Source organism: Arvicanthis niloticus, chromosome 7, assembly GCF_011762505.2.
Source record: "Arvicanthis niloticus isolate mArvNil1 chromosome 7, mArvNil1.pat.X, whole genome shotgun sequence".
NCBI classification, from domain to species: Eukaryota; Metazoa; Chordata; class Mammalia; order Rodentia; family Muridae; genus Arvicanthis; species Arvicanthis niloticus.
The window spans coordinates 54,189,656-54,209,250 of record NC_047664.1 but is presented as its reverse complement, the minus strand read 5'-3'; positions in this window follow the sequence as shown (position 1 = coordinate 54,209,250).

The window sequence follows — 19,595 nt, the reverse complement described above, 5'->3', positions numbered from 1 at the left end:
GAAGATAACATTGATTTTTGTCCATCATGAAGTTGAAAATATATAATTCTTCCATTGAGAGAATTTGCAACAATTTATTTAATAACTCATATATATGTATATGATGTTATGTATATGATGTATATGCATAATATGTATATGATGTATTTGTATATGTATATGATTTGTATGTTTATGTATATACACACCCCTCACGAATGAAGAATAAAGAAGGAACAAAATATATTTGTAAATTAAAGACAGAGTTTAAGTGTTGAGTTTTCTCAAAGAAAGTAAACTTATTACTGTAAAGAACAACATGGAAGCTGTAATTCCTGAGATTGACAGAAATTGTATAATGAACTGAGTAAAATAATACACAGGACATGATACTACTTCTTAAATGTAAAACAGAAATTCGATTCATTTTTACTCAGTGTGATTACTGATCTATTTGGAAACAATTTTATTATTTTGCTTTTAAAAGTATTAACTATCATTTATCATCTCCCATTCCCTTCCTTTTTCTGTTGTTTGTTTTTTAATAAAATATCTATCTATCTATCTATCTATCTATCTATCTATCTATCTATGAATCCATCCATCTTTCTCAGCATATATTCATTTGTGTCTGTGTGTGTATTCTGAGTTCATTGTTTTTAATTTTACAGATCATTAAGTGATCTTTTAGGTATACTTTTAATGGCATCATAAAGTACCATTATGGGTGTTATTATTTATTCTCTTTCCTATCAACACTGCTATCAGTAATATTGTTTCTCACGTGTTTCTTTGGGAACTCTCTCATTCCCACAAAATATATTCTTACAAATATACTAAAAAAAAAGCATTACTTCTTTTAAACTCTTTATGTATAATTAGATTACTAACTTTTTTCAGAATGGTTGTACTAATTTATAGTTCTTCCAGTTAAAATATATTCTTTTCATCCAAATTTCTTTAACATTGAGTACCATTACTTTAAAAAAAAAATCTTTACCTGTCTTTAAAACTGAAAATACATACCTTATTGACATTTTCATTTTAAAAATTCTATTAAGTATTTTTCAATTTATTAGTATCTGGATTACTTTTCAGTTTCTGGGACTAAACACCATGATCATGGCAGCATATCAAAGAAAGTGTTTGGTCTGGGACCCTTGATTCCAAAGAATTAGAGTCCATGACTATCACGCCACGGCTCATGGCAGCAGGCAGCAGACATGGCAGTGGAGCCGTAGCTGATAGCTTACATCCTGATGCATAAGCAGGAGAAAGAGAGGTCTAACTGCAAATGGCTTCGAGAGCTCAAAGCTGGCACACAGTGATACATCTCTTCCAAGGAGACTACATCTCTCAATCATTCCCAAACAATTTCAACAACTGGGGACCAAGTACTCAAATACTGGAGCCTTTGGAGGCTATTCTCATTCAACCATCACTAGTGGTTCTAAACATGTCTTATGTGATTTCTTGGTTCGTGTCTTATACTTCAGGTTCCCAAATTTATCTTTGTTATTAGCGTTTTTCTTTGTTATTAGCATACTAATTTTCTTTGGTGTAAATTTTACTTTCTCTGTAAATTTGTATTTGAACCCTAACACCTAAGTTGATGGCTAGCATTTAGAGGTAGATGATTTGAGAAGGTTTCTTTTTGATGATAGTGATTACTGTCCTTACAGGAAACACCTAGAGGCTTCCTTACCCCTTCGATCTTGGAAGGAAAAGTTGAAAGGTGCCACCTACAAGCAGTCCTTTAGAATACAACATGTGCTAACACATTGATCTCCAGAATTCTGAGAGATGGATTTCTCTCTAATCACTTAATTTATGATATTTTACTATTTAGAGTATTTTACTGTTCATAGTAATCTATAGTATTTTAGTATTTACAGCATTCCAGAAAGACAAAGGTATTTGAAATAAGTCATCAGCCCATAGAATTGTATATAACATTATCAATCAATTCACTGCTGTTTACTAAGAGTTATCAGCCTTTATACCTTCAAGGGATATGAAAATGTATAACACCCCAAGAGACTCATATGCTTAGTGGAAAGCTGTTGATTCATGTAAGAACATAACCCAGTTCAAATACATGACGAAGGCCAAATGCATATTCCAAGGAATAAACACACATGCTAAAACTATTATTAAGTGGAAATGCTTTTGGATAGAGTTTTGTATGTTTGAAGGAAAAATAAGTTGCAGACTGAAGGAAACAGACAAGAAAAAAATGAATGAAATTCATGAGATAGATGAGCAGAAAGTCAGATTTAAGGCCTAGCGTTTTGAGTATATGAGCTCACAGCAACACTGAAAGCAACGGTTGGTATTGGACGTAAGGTTTGATGAGTCCTCATCACCAAACAGCCTATCTCCACCCTCCAATCCGGACCATTTTAATGACCATGATGAAGGCAAACAACACAGACTACAGTGACATCAGCAGTGAGAGGACAATGTGTACTCCGGAAATGACAGCATGCCTAAGTCATTGCTATGCAGGACTCTGTGGAAAGCTAGAATACTGCAATGATTAGCATCCCACACGATAGGGTGCTTTAGAGCTGTACAGATGACCAATGAGATGAGATGCACCTCTCCACACTCAGAACAACTGTGCCATGAATTCAGAGTTTTCATGGACATCTCTTAGGCTTATCAGTTTCAAGATACCCCAGGCAATTTAAATGTTTTCCTTTCAACCCCTCCTATTTTATTTAAAATAGACTGCAAACACAACTAGAACTATTCAAATTAGAGAGGATAATTTCAAAAGCAGTTGATTTAAAGCTGAGTCTTAATTGAGACTGGATTTTTTTTCTCCTGCTACAAATAACAAAATAATCGGGCATGGTATACAAAATAGCTATCCTGAGATGCAGAAACTGGCAGCTGTAGGACCAAGGAGATATTGTATGGCAGGTCCTGTCTCCTATAAGAGTAGAGGGGTAAAGTTCTGAACTGGACTGCAAGGAAGAAGGCCAATCTTATCACTGGGACTCATAGAGTGAATGAACATGACTCAGAGAAAGAAGACTGTTAAAATATTAAATCCAGATGCTGAAGAGATGGTGCAGCTGGTAAGCACATTGGCTGTTTTTGCAGAGGATCCAAGTTTGGCTCCCAACATTGATATCAAATATCTCACAAACACCTGAATCTCTAATTCCAGGAGGATCTGAAGTCTGATGTCCGCAGGCATCAGTGTGCACGACCTCACATCCACACAAACAGGCATACATACATATAATTAAAATACAATGAATCTTTTTTTTTTTAAAGATTTATTTATTTTACTTATATGAGTACACTGTAGCTGTCTTCAGACACACCAGAAGAGTGCATCAGTTCTCATGACAGATGGTTATGAGCCACCATGTGGTTGCCGGGAATTGAACTCAGGACCTCTGGAAAAGCAGTCAGTGCTCTTAACCACTGAGCCATCTTTCCAGCCCACAATGAATCTTAAAAAATACTAAGTCCAAAAATTTCAGCCCCTCTCCAGGCTTTTTCAGTGGATAATGAGATCAACTGTTGAAAAATTCTAAGCTCCACGTTTAACCCTATAACCTAAGTAGACAGAATGGAGTAAAGAAAAGGGCACTGTGATTATTCCCTCTGTTTAAATATTTAACCCATTATTTTTTGTAAATTTGTATTTTTTGAAATTTGAAATATAAATTCAAATTTTGAGACGGTATAGTAGTTATCTTTCTATGAACTATAAACTAATGAAGAAAGCCGGGTGGTAGTGGCACACGCCTTTAATCCCAGCACTTGGGAGGCAGAGACAGGCAGATTTCTGAGTTTGAGACCAACCTGGTCTACAGAGTGAGTTCCAGGACAGCCAGGACTACACAGAGAAACCCTGTCTCGAAAAAACAAAACAAAACAAAACAAAACAAAACAAAACAAAACAAAACAAAACACAAAAACAAAAACCAAAACAAAACAAAAAACTAATGAAGAGCTGTCTTTTATTCACTCTAATTTCTAATACCATGAACACTGAAGAGATTTATGTATCTAATAAGGAATTTTGTGGTTTTGGAGGTTGTTGTTAGCATGGTATACACAAAACCTTGTTTCATCCCCAGTAGCAAATTCACAATCAGTCAGTTTAAGAAGAAGACTTCAATAAAGCTTTATCAGGACTAACCAACTCATGGTGTAATCTGTTGCGATTATTCAGGCACTGACCACGTTTCCTTCTCACTTACATAGTGGTTTAAATGAGAATCCGCCCCCTACTCCCCCGCAGGCTAAAGTATTGGAGTTCTTGGACCCCAGTTTGTAGTGCTTTGGGGAGAAAATTTGAGACATTTGGAGACTTGTTGGAAGGGGTACAGCACTGAGGTCAGACCTGCAGAGTTTATGGCCTTCTCCCTCTCTCTAATTCCATTTTCTGGAAGACTTGTGTCATGTCTCTCTCCCAATTAAGGACACCACATCTGGAACCTTAAGCTCAAATAAAACCTCTCTTCTCTAAGTCTGCTTTGTACATAGGGCTTTATCACAGCTACAAAAGTAACTAAATCTTGTAAACACACATTTTTTTCCTATTCAAAGACTTTTTTTTTTTTTTTTATCCTATTCCTATTTTAATTTCCTGAAGAGAAAATTCCCAATAATCTCTGGGTCTGGGAAGGCAGAGGTGCTTACAAGGAAAATTAAAAGGGACTTTGAAAAAAAAAAAAAAGAAAGAAAACCTGGAACATTTTATCATATAATGGACATGCTGGATGCGAGAAAGAACTGGGGAAGATAGCATAGCATTGAGCCCATTTAGTTATTGAACAATAAAGATAGCATTATATGCCTGCTTCTAATACAATCATGGTTGTTAGTGGAAGGAGCCAAAGGAGAGGTAGGAGTTAAAGTAGCAGGACTCATTTCTTGGCAAAGAAATACTTGATTTGACAAAACCTTGAATTCATTTGAAATTACTTGGATCTCATTGTACTAAAAAAAAAAATCCCAGAGGGAATGTAATTTATTTACCATTTGTTTTATCTCTTTTTTTGAGATTGTAATATGATTACATCTCTGTCCCATTTTTTCCTCCCTCCAAGTGGTTCTATATAGCCCTCCTTGCACTGTTTAAAATTTGTGGCCTTTTGATGCATATATATCAACAGTATATATAAATTCCTAAATGTGTAATACCTGCTCTGTCTGTATAATTTTACTTGTATGTGTTTTCAAGCATGAACACTTAGTATTGGATAAACAATTGGTGTGATCTTCTCTCTTGCTTAGCATTTCTTAGTTGCCTACAGTTCTTTTTTGTATGGATGAGACCTCCAAGACTTCCCCCACCCCTCCCACTTTAGCATACATATTATCATTGTCTTTGTCCAGCTCAAGTTCAGGCAATCACATTGGTGAGACTTTATATGTGGAACTTCTGACATTACTATAAGACACAATCTCCCAGCAAACTCTATGAATCTCTGGTAACACCTTATTGGTTACTTTTGTTAGATATAGGTCAATTATCTGATCTAGTGAAAGGAAGAGCTGATTTGGGGGTTTCGAATGAGATAAGTTTTGGGAGTTTAATTAGGAGTGGTTATGTGACAGAAATGGAGAAGAACTCAGTGGGGAACAAACTTGGGTGTGTGTATACTATATAGTAATAGTAATCATGGTAAAAATATAATCATTAATAAATACAGATTGTAGAATATACTTGAAATGATGTTAATTGAGCATGTGAAAAGAATTTACTGAGCTTATACAAAGCTTGTAGATTTTCAGTAGGCAGCTGAATGTGTCCATTATATATCTAAGAACTTGCAGAGATGGCATTCCATGCATAGTGCAAATATTGACATTTAAAATAATAAAACTCATAGATTACACTTTAAATGTTTCCAATACAAGGCAATTATCACAATGATTAAGTATTTACTAGCACTCACTGAAGATAGAACAGTTTTAAGAATAAAGGCATTAATTTCACTCTTCAAATTTGTACTTTTATTCTACTTCATCCAAAATTTTTATCTTACTATCATGTGTTTTATGCTTGGAAGGACTTTATTGATTGCCTTACCACACAACTCTACAATAAGCTATATACATGAATTGAAATTTAATTTTTTTTAAATGTTTTCTGTAACTATAAGTCTGTTAAGTATTAATATCTTCCACGATGAGTTATAGTAATTGGTATAAGCACACCATTGATCAAAACAACATATTATGTCTCAAATTTTATTAATAATTATTAAGCATAAAAGTAATCTTTTATTAGCTCTTCATCTCTTAATGAGATGAATATACCTTGTATATCTTTTTATTCATTCCTTAGCTCATGAACTGCAGATGAATGCAACTTATTACTAGATCTACATAGACCCTGACTGACTGATACTTCTGGTGTTGGGTCTGTAGTCAAGAGCACTGAAAAGCTTCATAATAGGACAGGTAGAATATCTACCAATGGATGACCATCCTCTTTTTTATAGAATGAAATTTTAAAGTAGCAGTTTTTCTTAATCCAGCTAACTCCCAAATAATTGAGACGGAGACTTAGAGATTTATTTAACAAGTTTTAAGCATAAAAACTGAGCAGGTAGTCCCAACTCTCTACCCTATCCTAGCTATATCCCAGCCATATATCTTGAGTTAATTGCATTTAGTCTCTCCTTGCCTTGCTCAGCATGTAGATGTCTGTTCTCATAGAGATCTCTTTTAGTGACTCTTCCTCATGCCTGACTTCACTACCTTCTTCCTTCCCCTTCTCCTCTTTCTTCTTTCCTTCTTCCTCAATATTTTTCTTTTTTAATCAATAAAAATCTATTTCTTTCAGGACAAAGGTAATTGTTAACTTAGATTTTCATAATAATTGTGCATAATTTTTAGTTCTTTTATGCGTGATATGGTGGTATTTGCATTTGCTTTTTATTTAAGTCTCAAATGCTTATATAATTTTGGTATTGAAGTTTTTCCATGCCATTTTTTGTAAGTTAGCTATTTGAAGTAAGGACTCACAATGAGTTTCTGGAGGTATGATAAATAAGCAAATTCAGTCAGAGCATCTTGGATTCCGGTGTGTTGACAATCACATTTCACACCTGTAGTATGTGTTTACTCTAAGCCAAGAAAAGTTCAGACAATCTTGAAGCAAAACATCCTGTGCCACGGTCATTTTAGTGCGATTATCATTCCTGAGTCATGACCTATTAAGGATAGGGGATTCAGATCTGTTTGTCAAATATTCTTCCTGTTTTTCTTTCTTTCTTTCTTTCTTTCTTTCTTTCTTTCTTTCTTTCTTTCTTTCTTTCTTTCTTTCTTTTCTTTTTTTTTTTTTTCATCCACTTTGCCACAGTAACAACCACCTTTTCTCAGGATCAGTAGATACATTTGTGATAGTTAACAATTAACTGCCAGAGGGTTCTCAAATTTAACATTATTTCTGGGCTGTCCCTGAGGCTGTTCTAAATATGATTAACATTTGAATTGATGGACTCACTCAAGCAGATGATCTCTCCCAAGTAGGTGGGCAATCTCTAATTCCCTGAAGAACTTTTTTAAAAGGGGGAATTTGTCTTATTTCCAGCCTCTCTGCTCCAGTCAGAATTTATGGCCTCTTATTCTTGAATTTTAAGATATGGGCTCCTTGGGTTTCAAGAATTGGGACACTCAGACTGAATTAGTGTCTTGGTCTCCAACTTGAAGAACAGCATGTGCTACATTTCAGCCCCCCCCCCCCCCAATTATTTTACTCTATTCTTCATTGAATAAATACTTACTGCATTGATTGTCTTTATTTTGTATTTGGTGCCTTTTCTGTGACCTAAATATTTTTAAAAGCTCATTCAAATTTTAAATGTCATGATATACTTCCTAAGAAGCCTGTAATTCCCTCCTCACAGTAATCTACTGAACTAGAGAGTCGTCCTCAACTTTAGTTTTCTAAGGTCGGCCAGGGCATTAACCTGTTCCCAAAATCTTCCTTCAGTTATGACATATTTTACAATATTTGCCAGAGATTATTTGTTGTTTATGAATCGGCAGTGTAGACATGCGTTACTTTCATTATAGTAAGCACTTGCTCCCTGTTGTTTGTTTATAGTGGTTGTTTTCCACTGGATTTATGAAAGAAGAGTTGACGTAAGAATACCTTAGTATTATCTTTAAAAATGTTAAGAGCATTAAAAGCACAATTTTTAAAAAAATGGGAAGGATTAAGGTAGAGACATGAAAAATTAGTAGGCTGTACCACCAAACTTGAATATGTAAAACTACAACAGGAAAAACTACCTAGGATATATATATATATATATATATATATATATATATATATATATATTTGAATGAAGTGGAGAAATCTATAATAAAAAGACAATATTGAAACATTAGTTTGGAAGAAAGCATTGAGAATATGCAATGTAGAGTTTCACTCTATTTTGTGGGCAATCAAGAACTATTGAATAAAGTTCTTGCATTCTTTGCCTGCATAGCAAAAGCTAGATATACAATACATGTTTAGAGGGAGCAATCTAGGCTTTTGGCAAAAGGCTGAAGGTTATAGTATATGCAGGGAATTCTATTAAAGGGTATGATACTAGTTTCTCTGTTCATTTTCTATATTTGCATAATAAGTTCTGTGTATATAGAGAAACTTAAAATAAGTTCAGTGGTTCAGGATTCTGAATGTGCCTCAGAGCACAGAGGACTTTGGAATTTCTCTTAGTATTAGACAAAACTAAAATTAAGATGTTAAATAGTGCCAAGGGCGGTCACTGTGGCTTCACTCAATACTGTAGCTAGCACAATTCATACTTTGTTTGATGGTAACTTGTTCTTTGGAGCCATAGGATACTTGGTCTACAGGAAAAAACCCAAATACTCTTTTAAAAGGCTTTTTTTTTTTTTTTTCTAACATTATTCAGGAAAATTATTCTTTTAGATTCAGTTCAATTGAGGTGGACCCTTTGTATGCCTGAAATACTTGTCTATCCCTGGATTACCTAGAGCCTAATGAAGTCAATGAGTGAGTCTGTCAGTTTACCTTTGCAAAATTATATTACTTTTTCATGGTCATTCAACTCTAGAAGGTGCAGCTCATAGGGCATCTTAGAATTCGGCTTGCTATTTGTCAGGATGCTCAAGCAGGGCATGCAGAAAAGACTTTACAGGTATGGATCCCAGCACAGTGCTCCAATATAAACCCTGTGGAAGTTTAATCCAAGAATTAAATAAACAGTGGTAAGCATGCAAATGAAAGCATACATGAGATAACATATACAGTAATGGTTTGTCTTCAGCTATTTTTCTGGATAAAATCACGTATTACTTTTCTTGGAAGAAGTGTTTCTTGAAGGGATGGAGAAGATAGACGAAGTTAACATAGGCCAGACATGTAAAGCAGTGGGAATTAATTATCAGTGGGTAAATATTTTAATATTTACAGTATTACATGAACCTTAGATAATGATTCATGGTAGATTTTTGCTTTAGTTTTGATTTTTGAAATATTGTATTAAAACATTATTTTTAGTGATTTTTCTCTGGTGGGGGCATTCTTTCAAATTTTCCACTTGAAAAAATTTAGCAGAACTACCCAGGGAATATATATGAAGGCATTGCTGAAGTAGAAGGAGAAAATGGTAGGACAAAAGTGGCTGGGATAGAATCATGGGAAATGTCGACTTGCTATTTGAGGAAAGATGCAAGAGACTTTCTCTGAAGAATCTTAGGAAAAAGCAATGGTTTTGGACCAGAGCATGGCCAAGTAAGACACCCTTTAAGAACATTATTTCTGCAGCAGACTTTATGCTAATTTTCAAAGGATTGCTTTTCTTTGTTAATGGCGGCTAATTGGGAGATGACTATAATTATCACAAGACTTAACTCATTACAGTTCTGTTATCCTTATGTTTGTAGCACTGAAAAGTATTTTAATTTTGAGTTACACCAGGCGAAACTGTGGAGTCTTTTTGGAGAGTATGCTGGATGGCTTTTTTGACTCTGTAAATGGTAGACTTTTTGTTAATTTTTTTTTAATGGCAATCACATTACAGTTGAAGCATTTCCATAACTATAGGCAGCTTATTTCACCTGAGAAAATGTTTTTGATAAGATATGATGTTCTGATACATGATGCCAGGATTGAGTCTGAGCCTATAGCTTTTATTACATTTATATGCAGTGACGTTAGGTTAGGAGTAAGGCAAATGAATTCTCACCATACAAAATTGAACAGCCCAGCTTTATAATTGCTTCAGGACAGCCGATTGCCTATTTTGTCTCTGTTCAAAGTACCCAAAGGAAATCTTGCTAGGGCTGTTGAAAATATCAGAGTCTGCAGATGGAGATCATAACTATATGGTATTGGCTGTATATTTAATATACAACTAGCAAGAATGATTCAAGGGAGGGAGCCAGGATTACAATTGGATGCTTCATTGGAAGGGCTGATATTAACCAAGAGGCCAATCTATAAAAGGCTCTTTTACATAGTAAAAGAGAAGCATATTAAAAAAGTATTTACTGCCTTGAAAGATTTTAAATATGCAAAAAGTAAATGCTGATGGAATCATGAAGCCATTTTATGTGTCAGTGTTATTTAGGATCTCAGACCCCAGCCTCCATTCCTGCAGACTCATCACTTAGGCTTTTGTAGTTTAAATTACATAACTTTACCCATCCCAGATTGTTTTCTCCTTTGGAGATAGAAACCCAAAGCTCCCATTTATTTTATTGGGGTTTGTCTTTTTCAATTAGAATGGAGCTTCCGTTTTGTGTTTCTTCTCATGAAGAATGACCATCAGGTAACTGTCATGATTGGTTCTTGAAATTGGGGACAGAGGTGTTAATTTAAGGATTGGTGGGGAACAAAAGAAGGATCCAGAAGATCAAGGCCAACATCTCCATGCATCCTGTGAAACTGGAGGACATTTTTCTGAACTCATTCCTCCGGTGAGTTTTTTGGCTTCTTTGGATTTGTGGGTAAGGAGGTCCAGCTCCCACAAGACACTCTTTATAGATTTAATCCCAAAGCAAGGCAGAAGGAAAATGCATGCCATCAGCAATGAGAGGTGCTATCTCATACCTGTTCCAAAATATCTACCATACCCACTACCATCTAAATATCAAGGAGAATGACACTCTGCATTGGTGATACAAATATTGTGACAGTTGTAATAGAAGGCACTACAGAGATTCCTAATGACATTAGAAATAAACTGGAGAAAATTACAATTTCTCCATCTGCAGTCCAAAAGCATGAGAGACTGTTGAGCTAATGAACAAGGATACTGTGATCCATAAAAGCAATAGAATGAATTGTGGCATGGGAGGCAGTGGCAGGCAAATTTCTGTTGAGTTTTGAGGCCAGTTTGATCAACAGATTTTGAGTTCAGGGGCATCTAGGACTACATAGGTGAGATCTTGTCTCTAAAAATAATATTAGGATCTTGAAAGAATAAGATCTTGCCATTTATGGCAATATGGGTGATTCTGAAGTACATCATGCTCAAACAAATAAGCAAGACAGAGAAAGAACAGTATTGTACAATCTTAACTATACATGGAATCTAAACTAAGTCAGATATAGAGACAGAAAAGAAAATAGCATTCTCAGAGTGCGTTTGGAGGAGAAGCCTTTAGTTTCAGCGTGTAGAATATTGGTGAGACTTATTAATGTACTTCTTGAGTAGACTTCAGCTAAAAGACAAAATAGAGGTACTTTGGTTATGACATTGTGGGTATGCATATTTGGTTCACTACTATGAAATTTCAAACTCTGCACAAGCAGCTGGTGTGTCTATTTAACATATGAAAGTGGACCTGGCCTCCAGCATCTCCCAGCATCCCTCAGTCCCTACCCATACTCTGCCTGCTACCCTGAACTTTTTTAGCCCAAGGAGCTTCACTGCCCTTCCCTAGAGGCTTGTCACTATATAATCCGGACATTTTACCTGGTTTTCCCTTCTTTTCTCTCTTTTCCCATTCCCCTTTCCTCACATGGCTCAGGGTCATGGCCACTCTAGACTCTTCTGAATGTCTCTGACTCTGGCTATGCTCACCTACATGTCTATAATAAACTATTATTCTGTCATATCTAGGAGCCCTCTTGTCCTTTTTTCCTTTCCTTTCCTTTCCTTTCCTTTCCTTTCCTTTCCTTTCCTTTCCTTTCCTTTCCTTTCCTTTCCCTTCCCTTCCCTTCCCTTCCCTTCCCTTCCCTTCCCTTCCCTTCCCTTCCTTTCCTTTCCTTTCCTTTCCTTTCCATTTTTCTTTTTTTTTTTTTCAGTCAACTCCACATTTTTTTTTTTTTTAATTATCCACATGCATCCCACAGAATCACATTGTATACCTTAAATATTATCTATAATGGCTGGGAAGAGGACTCAGAAAAGTGATTGCTCTATAGGTTGAAGACTTAAGTTTGGGCTTCTAACAGCCAAGTAAAAGCCAACTAAAGTGCTGAATATCTGTAATTTCAGTACAGAGGCCATGGAAACAGGCTTATCCCTGGTGATCACTCATCAAACAGAAAGCCGAATGGATGAGTTTCAGGTTGACCGAGAAACACTATCCTGAAACTCAAGATGGAGAGTGATTGAAAAACAGACTTGACATCTAACTCCGGTCTCCACACAGTTGCATACACATACAGGCACTCCTGCACATGCACATACAAAAGAACATGTACATATACTACATATATACAGAAAACATACAACGTAACTTATTTATCAAAACCAAACAGGGCAGATTCTTGCTTCCATATGGGGCCTCATTTCAGAAGTTCCAAAATTGCCTTCCAGAATACACTATACTTAAAATCCCACTACGCACCACACAGCCTTTTATTACATAACAGAATTTGGAAAACAGGGTTTAAAACATAAATCTTCCTAAGAGAGTTTACATTTTAATTAAAATTTTATTAAAGCAAAAATTGCTAGTAGCTGAGCTTCGCCTGGGAGACTCCACATCAAGAGGAAAGCTCTGCTCCAATTTGTTGATGCCATATTGAGATATGAAGGATGGAGAAAAAGAGCCATGTTGACCCTCCTCCCTTTCTACCTTTGCTTATATTACTTAAAAGCAGCTATAAAACTGTGAATATTAACTACCAATAAAACAATTCAGTTTGATAGAATCTTCAAACTTGAGAAAAGTATATAAAGTAAAATAAAATTCAATTATTTTTCCTACAAGTCTGTTTCAGATCCCTCTCTATAGACCATTGTTAAGGAAGTTTTAAATACTTTTCTAGGAACACTCTCAGAGTATACATTGATATTTGTCCCTTGTAGAGAAGATAGAGTATTATGGTGGCCAAAACTGATTATCAGTCTGACTGGATCAAAAATCATTGAGAACAAGATCTCAGATCAGGCCTGAAAGGCAATATCCAGGTTGAGCTAGTTGCAGTGGGAAGACCCATTCTAAATCTGCTGACATCGTTTTATGTGCTGGAGTTCTGAGTTGAAGAAAAGGAGATTAATAATACATTATCTAGAGCCTATTAATAACATATTGTCTAAATAAGCTCAACACTGGCTTGCATTGCTCTATGCTTCCTGACTGTGGAGTTAATGTGATCAGCCACTTCAAGTTTCTGTCGTCATGACTTCCTCACTGTGATGGACTGTAAAGTCAACCATGAGCCTAAATAAATGCCTGTTTGTTATTAAGTTGCTTTTACCAGGTATTTGAACAAAAACTTAATTAACATGTCTATACTCTGTGAATACTATGAATGTGTTTTTGCATAGTTTTTAGTTATACTAGAAAGAGTAGATAGTGTCTTACTTCTATCAATATGCGTCAAAACAACTCCCTTGCTCCACACGAAGACCTTTCTTCTTTCTTTTCAGGGCTGGCTTCTTCTTGCCACCACAAACATTTGGCCAGATTACTATTTATTTGGGAAGGTAGTCTAGTGTATTCTAAACTGTTTAGCCATACTTTTACTACTCATGATATGCCATGATCATCTTTGTGACAACCAAAATGTTTCCAGATATCACCAAATGTCCCCTGGGGTACAAAGTACTTCCTGGTTGAAAAACACTGTTTTAGAGGGATCTTATTATAAAACTATGTACTCCACTTTAATTTATACTTAAGTTGTTACTAATTTTAGAAATCACAAAGCAGTTCACACCAAGCACTTTTTATATCCATGTATTTGAGTGAGAAGCCTATTAGTAACATATTATCTAAATTAGTTCCTGTGTCAAAGGATTATGTGTTTTATATTTGAGCAGGTATTAGCCCATTGTGTTTCTTTTATATACAATTTTCACATTGCTTTAGTTCTACTCTGGTCGAATTCACTTCTGAGTATGAGGTGGCAGATTCTAGAAGATTCTCAGTGAATGTTCAGATCATGCATTTGAAACTGAAGATGATAGCAAGCCATTAATTGCCTTGATTGATACTCTCCTGGAAGAGGAGGTAGCATGTTGAGAAGCAGTTAAAAGGCAGAAGGAGAGAGAGAGAGAGAGAGAGAGAGAGAGAGAGAGAGAGAGAGAGAGAGCAATGAAGAAGTAGGAGGTGACGAGGGTACAAACATTTATTACACACCCTCCATGTCCAGGTGCTAGGATGTGCACTTTACATGTGTTAGCTCTAGTGGGATAGGAATTATCACTGGAGCCTCTGCAGGTATTGGCTGGAGTCTCTGGGCAAGAACCCAAACCAGGTGAGAAGGCTTATTTAAAACCTGAACTCTGCCAGCATCAGTGCAGGTGCTGCTTCCCTTGTGCAGAGAAAATACAGTACTACCTCTTCAGCAGCCGGAAGACAGTTTCCGTTTCATAACTGGTGTATGTCAACCAAATAGTCCATTCTGTCAGTCCCACACAGAGTTCTATGATAGATGCCTAAAATACATGCCAAATTCCCAAACTATGGACTAGAAGGTTGGAGTAAGCCACAAGTGTGGCTAATTTGGCTAGTAGTCTTAAAAAATTTTTTTTGAGCCAATATAAAAAAATTATACAAAATCTTTTAAACACTTTTTTCACTTTTATATTCTTCTTTATTATAAGGGCTCACACCACAGCTCAGTCTGGTGAAACTGGAACTTACTACATAACTCCACCTAGATTTGAAATCATAACAATCCTCCTGACTCAGCTTCCTAGGAGCCAAGAATACAGGCTTAAAAGGCACCACACCTAAGTAAAAATATTGAGTTTTGTTTTCTGATTTAAAAAGTGGGTAGATGGAGAGAAAGTTCAGTGGCCACCTGTACTTGTTGTTCTTGAAGAGGACCTGGTTTTAGTTCCATAGCACCCACACGACAATTCCCAACCACCTGAATCATTCCAGGAGATCAGTTACTCTTTTCCGGCTTTCACTGGCATAGACAAATGTTTGGTACACACATGCAAACATAAACATAAATTACAAATACATTTTTGTAAAGCTGAATTTCTCTAACATTGGGCCTGCATTTAGTAGCAGTTGATATGAACTCCGTAAGGCAGATGCCCCTTAAGACAGGCAAGCATTGTCCATTTCATAGTGTTCCTTCATCTGCCCTGATGATTTACATGCATCTCCTCTGAGGACAATGTGAACATCCTGAAGTCATAGGAGATGAAAAAGAATCGCATGTCTAATTCAAGACAAATCTAATTCAAGAATACAGTATATTAGAAACACCTGGCAATTGTTTTATAAGGATAAATCTTTAATCTTACCTCTTTACCTTTACTGAGTCCAGAGAGGTCCTAGACATAGTGGGTTATAGTGCTCACAAATATCACAATACAGAGGGCTGGTGTCTATATCTAAGCCTGTGCTCACACCATCTATAGGTGAGCACTTCAGTTTGAATTCCTTGCCCATGGCCAACACCTTTACCATCCCACTTATAAAACCCACAGCTTGAATCTTAACTTGAGGAAAGTGCGTGTTCAAAGCCAAGCTTACTGCTGGGCATAATAATATACTCGTGAACAAGCTTTGAAAGTTATAAAGTCACCTGAAATCTGGGCTCATTACCTCTATGTCTTCATATGTTAACCAATTAACCTAGTCTATCTTATCTTTACCATCAAACTATGTGTGTTTGCTGTGTCTAGTGTGCTTTCGCATCAGTTCGCATATTGAATGAACTCAGACTTTAACTGACATGAAGAAGATCATCTTCCTGATGAGAGGCAAGCTTGCCGTCTTTTCCTATGGTTCTTGTTGTAGAAGTATCACTCTTTTCCCCACAGCAATTTTTACTTCTGCACCACTCCCTGTCTTACTTTTGAAAGTGTTCAACAAAGACAAAGCCTTTTATTTCTCAGTGAGAAAGGACTTGAGGGAAATTGCCCCTAGAGGGGGCAAAGTAATGAAACAAAGCTATGTTGATGTGTGACTAATTTCATGTCACTTTGTTGGAATCAAATATTGTCTCACTACCTTTGTATAGGTACAGGAGTTTCAAATGTTGGAAAATTTTGGAGACTAGAGAAAAATAGAAGACACTGTAAGTTATCAGAGAATTACCACTCTTGAAAATCACTCAATATTTTGATGTAGTTTTTTTCTTTTTAACACTTCTTTTACTTACCCACTTATCTCAACATCAAAATCATATGCTAGATATGATTTTCTCTCTAAAATCATTGTGTAATAGTATATACTGTCTTACCTATTCATTGCAAATGCTTAGAGATATTTCTAATGGCTGAAAACTATCTTAGTGTGTTGAACTGCTCCAATTTATTTGAGCAGCAAGATATTCACGATGCTAGAGATGGATTAGGAAAGATGTGAGGGTATTTTTACAAATGGACAAGGGAATATAAGGGCTCCTAGCCCCTTTCTGTGTCAATATCAACCGGACTGGGTGCTTTCCCAAGAAGCACAGCTGTGGCTACTCTTTGCTCACGGCTGACTATTTGATGTGGATTTGAAGTGAGTCTTTGGAGAGCCTGGCTTATTGCAAGTCTTGCAAGGGAGGGAATTGAATCAAGAAAAAAAAATGCAGCCTAGGGAAACAGTCAACAGAAGATTTCATGAAGTTGGAGATGCACACAAACAAATGACATCAACTCCCTTTCATGGTGGACAACTGTGGATTCAGAAGATGAATATGTATTTGAGAATTCAATAACTTGCTCTGTAATTAATTAGAGATTTTTAAACAATAATATTTGAGCATTATTCATTTGACGGAAACACTGTGCCAATCATAAAGGATCTAATAGTGGACAAGACATGTATAAAATTCACTTTCTGGCTTTTGGGAAGTTAAATATCAATAATTCATGCTCTTATTTTCTCATTTATAAAATAGAGCATCTACAGATCCCAATTTAGCAATGAAACATTGTTTTCTCACTTCATACACCTATTTCAGAAATATTTAATAAATACCTACTGTGTTAGATACCCTCTGTTAGTCGTTGCTGATTCCATGTCACATGACTACCAAGAACTCAAAACAATGAGTAAGGTAATGGCAGTATAATTTCAGTGAAGTGCAATGGCTTCCTCTTATGAAAGAATGCCAGGACAAGCCTGCTTTCACCCAAAAAGACTGTTTTTCTGAGAAGGAATGGGAAGTCTTGCAAAGCACAACAGGGAAAGAAACAGAGGGTGGTCACAACACATGAGCCAAAGCTTTGCAGGCAGAAAATCTGGAAGTGCTTTATGGGGTTCAGCAGCTCTGACTTGTGAGATAGCATGATGTATTCAGGATATGCCTGGTAATACATGATATTTATTCATTTATCCATTCCACAGGCACATATTGCATATCAAGCATGCCCAGCATTGTACTGCATGCTGATATGAAGACAGTGAATTTCAAGAGCTTAAAACCTGTTGATAGACCCACATAGGAGACAAGTAATCACTTGTGAATATGAATATAGTAGTTACAATTTATGAAAGACAATTCTTAAAATGGTCTGTGTTAGTGATATTACTATCCCCCAAACTAATGTCTGAGATACTCAGCTTATGAGAATATATTTAATTGGATAACTGTTTTAAATGACTTGGTCTGTGATTTGGAGGCCACATTGTTTTGTGCAAAAAAGCACAACATGGCAAAGGCACATAACTTTGTGGCCAATAATTGAGAGAGAAGATTAGTTGCCATAGTTCAATCAAGAAGGGAATACCAGTAACCTGAAAACCAAGACTCTACTTTATCTCCATCATCCTCCACTAGGACTTCAGGTTAGAATCCAAGATTATTACATATGGGCCTATAGAGGACATTCAAGATCAAGCTACAGAATTACTCCAATTGACTTTCCTGAGGGAGACAACAGTCTGTCTATGTACAACAAAAGAAGATTGGGAGGGAACGGTTATTGGAATTTCTAATGTCATCTCACTGAGCACAGAGGAATGATGAAAGGCCCCACATTGCGGCTGAGTTAGAAGCCTGGTTTAAGAAAAAACAAAACAAACAAACAAACAAAAACAAAACAAAACAAAACAAAAAAACCCAAGCTTGTAGGCCATTACACACCAAGACCAAGACTTACCACTTTGATCACACTCACCATCACTAATTCGATTTCTTTTTTTTCTTTTTTTTTAATATTTTATTTACATTTCAGATGCCATCCCTTTTCCCCATTTCCCCTCCCTAGAAAACCCCTGTCCCATACTAATTCAATTTCTATGTCTTATGCTATCTGTCCTGGACCTAGAACTAAGTTTTAGTGGGTCTGTGAAATGCACTATCATTTCTTTTTTAGGACTTTTTTTTTCTTATTGTCATGATCACTAAAAGACATGTCACATGCACTCACACATGACGATTAGTCTTAGAGATAAATATGCTCCAAGGTAGTCCTACAGTGCTACCCCCAGATTCAGTTCATAATTGATTAGTTTATGAGTTTACAGCTTTTCTCAGATGTCCTGTTCTCTGATAATTTTTCTTTACTTATAATTACAAAGGATACATAGTAGCCATACCATTAGTAGAGAGTGGAGATATTATCCTATTTATGCCTATCATTCACTATTGGGCAGGGGTCTAGTATAGGATATGAATTATGCCTGAAATAATTAGCAATATGTTCATGAACAGGAATGTCTGAAAAAAAACATACTCCAACTTTCAGATCACATTGAATATTGATAGGATAGAAACAAGGAATGTAGATTATTTCTAATACCAACAAGTAATAGGTATCACTGAACCTAAGTGTTGGGACAGGAAATATCAAAGACAGAGGCCTGATCTATCTGTCTTTTTCAGAAGAGCTCTTGAGAATGTCTTCAGATTGTAAAACCAGTGTCAGCCAACACTGTTGGCATTTCTCTCCAGTCTGGCTTAGACTTGTTCATACTGAACCCCAAACTTAAATAGGTAGAAAATTTGCCCCTTTTTACTTATTTAACTGAAAGTGCCATTGACCCACCACCCTAGCACATTGAAAGAGTAAATCACAATAAACTTATTTTGGTCACCTGGACAGTGGTTAATTACATAGTTATTACATAATAATTTACATACAAATGTCACCAACAGAGATACTTGTCTTGGGCTTTTGGGGTTCTCTGAATGAGAAACTCTACAAGAATGCAAAACTTGTAAGATTTTGACCAGAGAAAATAGTTTCTCTAAGGGATAAGAGAGCATGTTTCCTGACACAGCAGACAGAACCAGA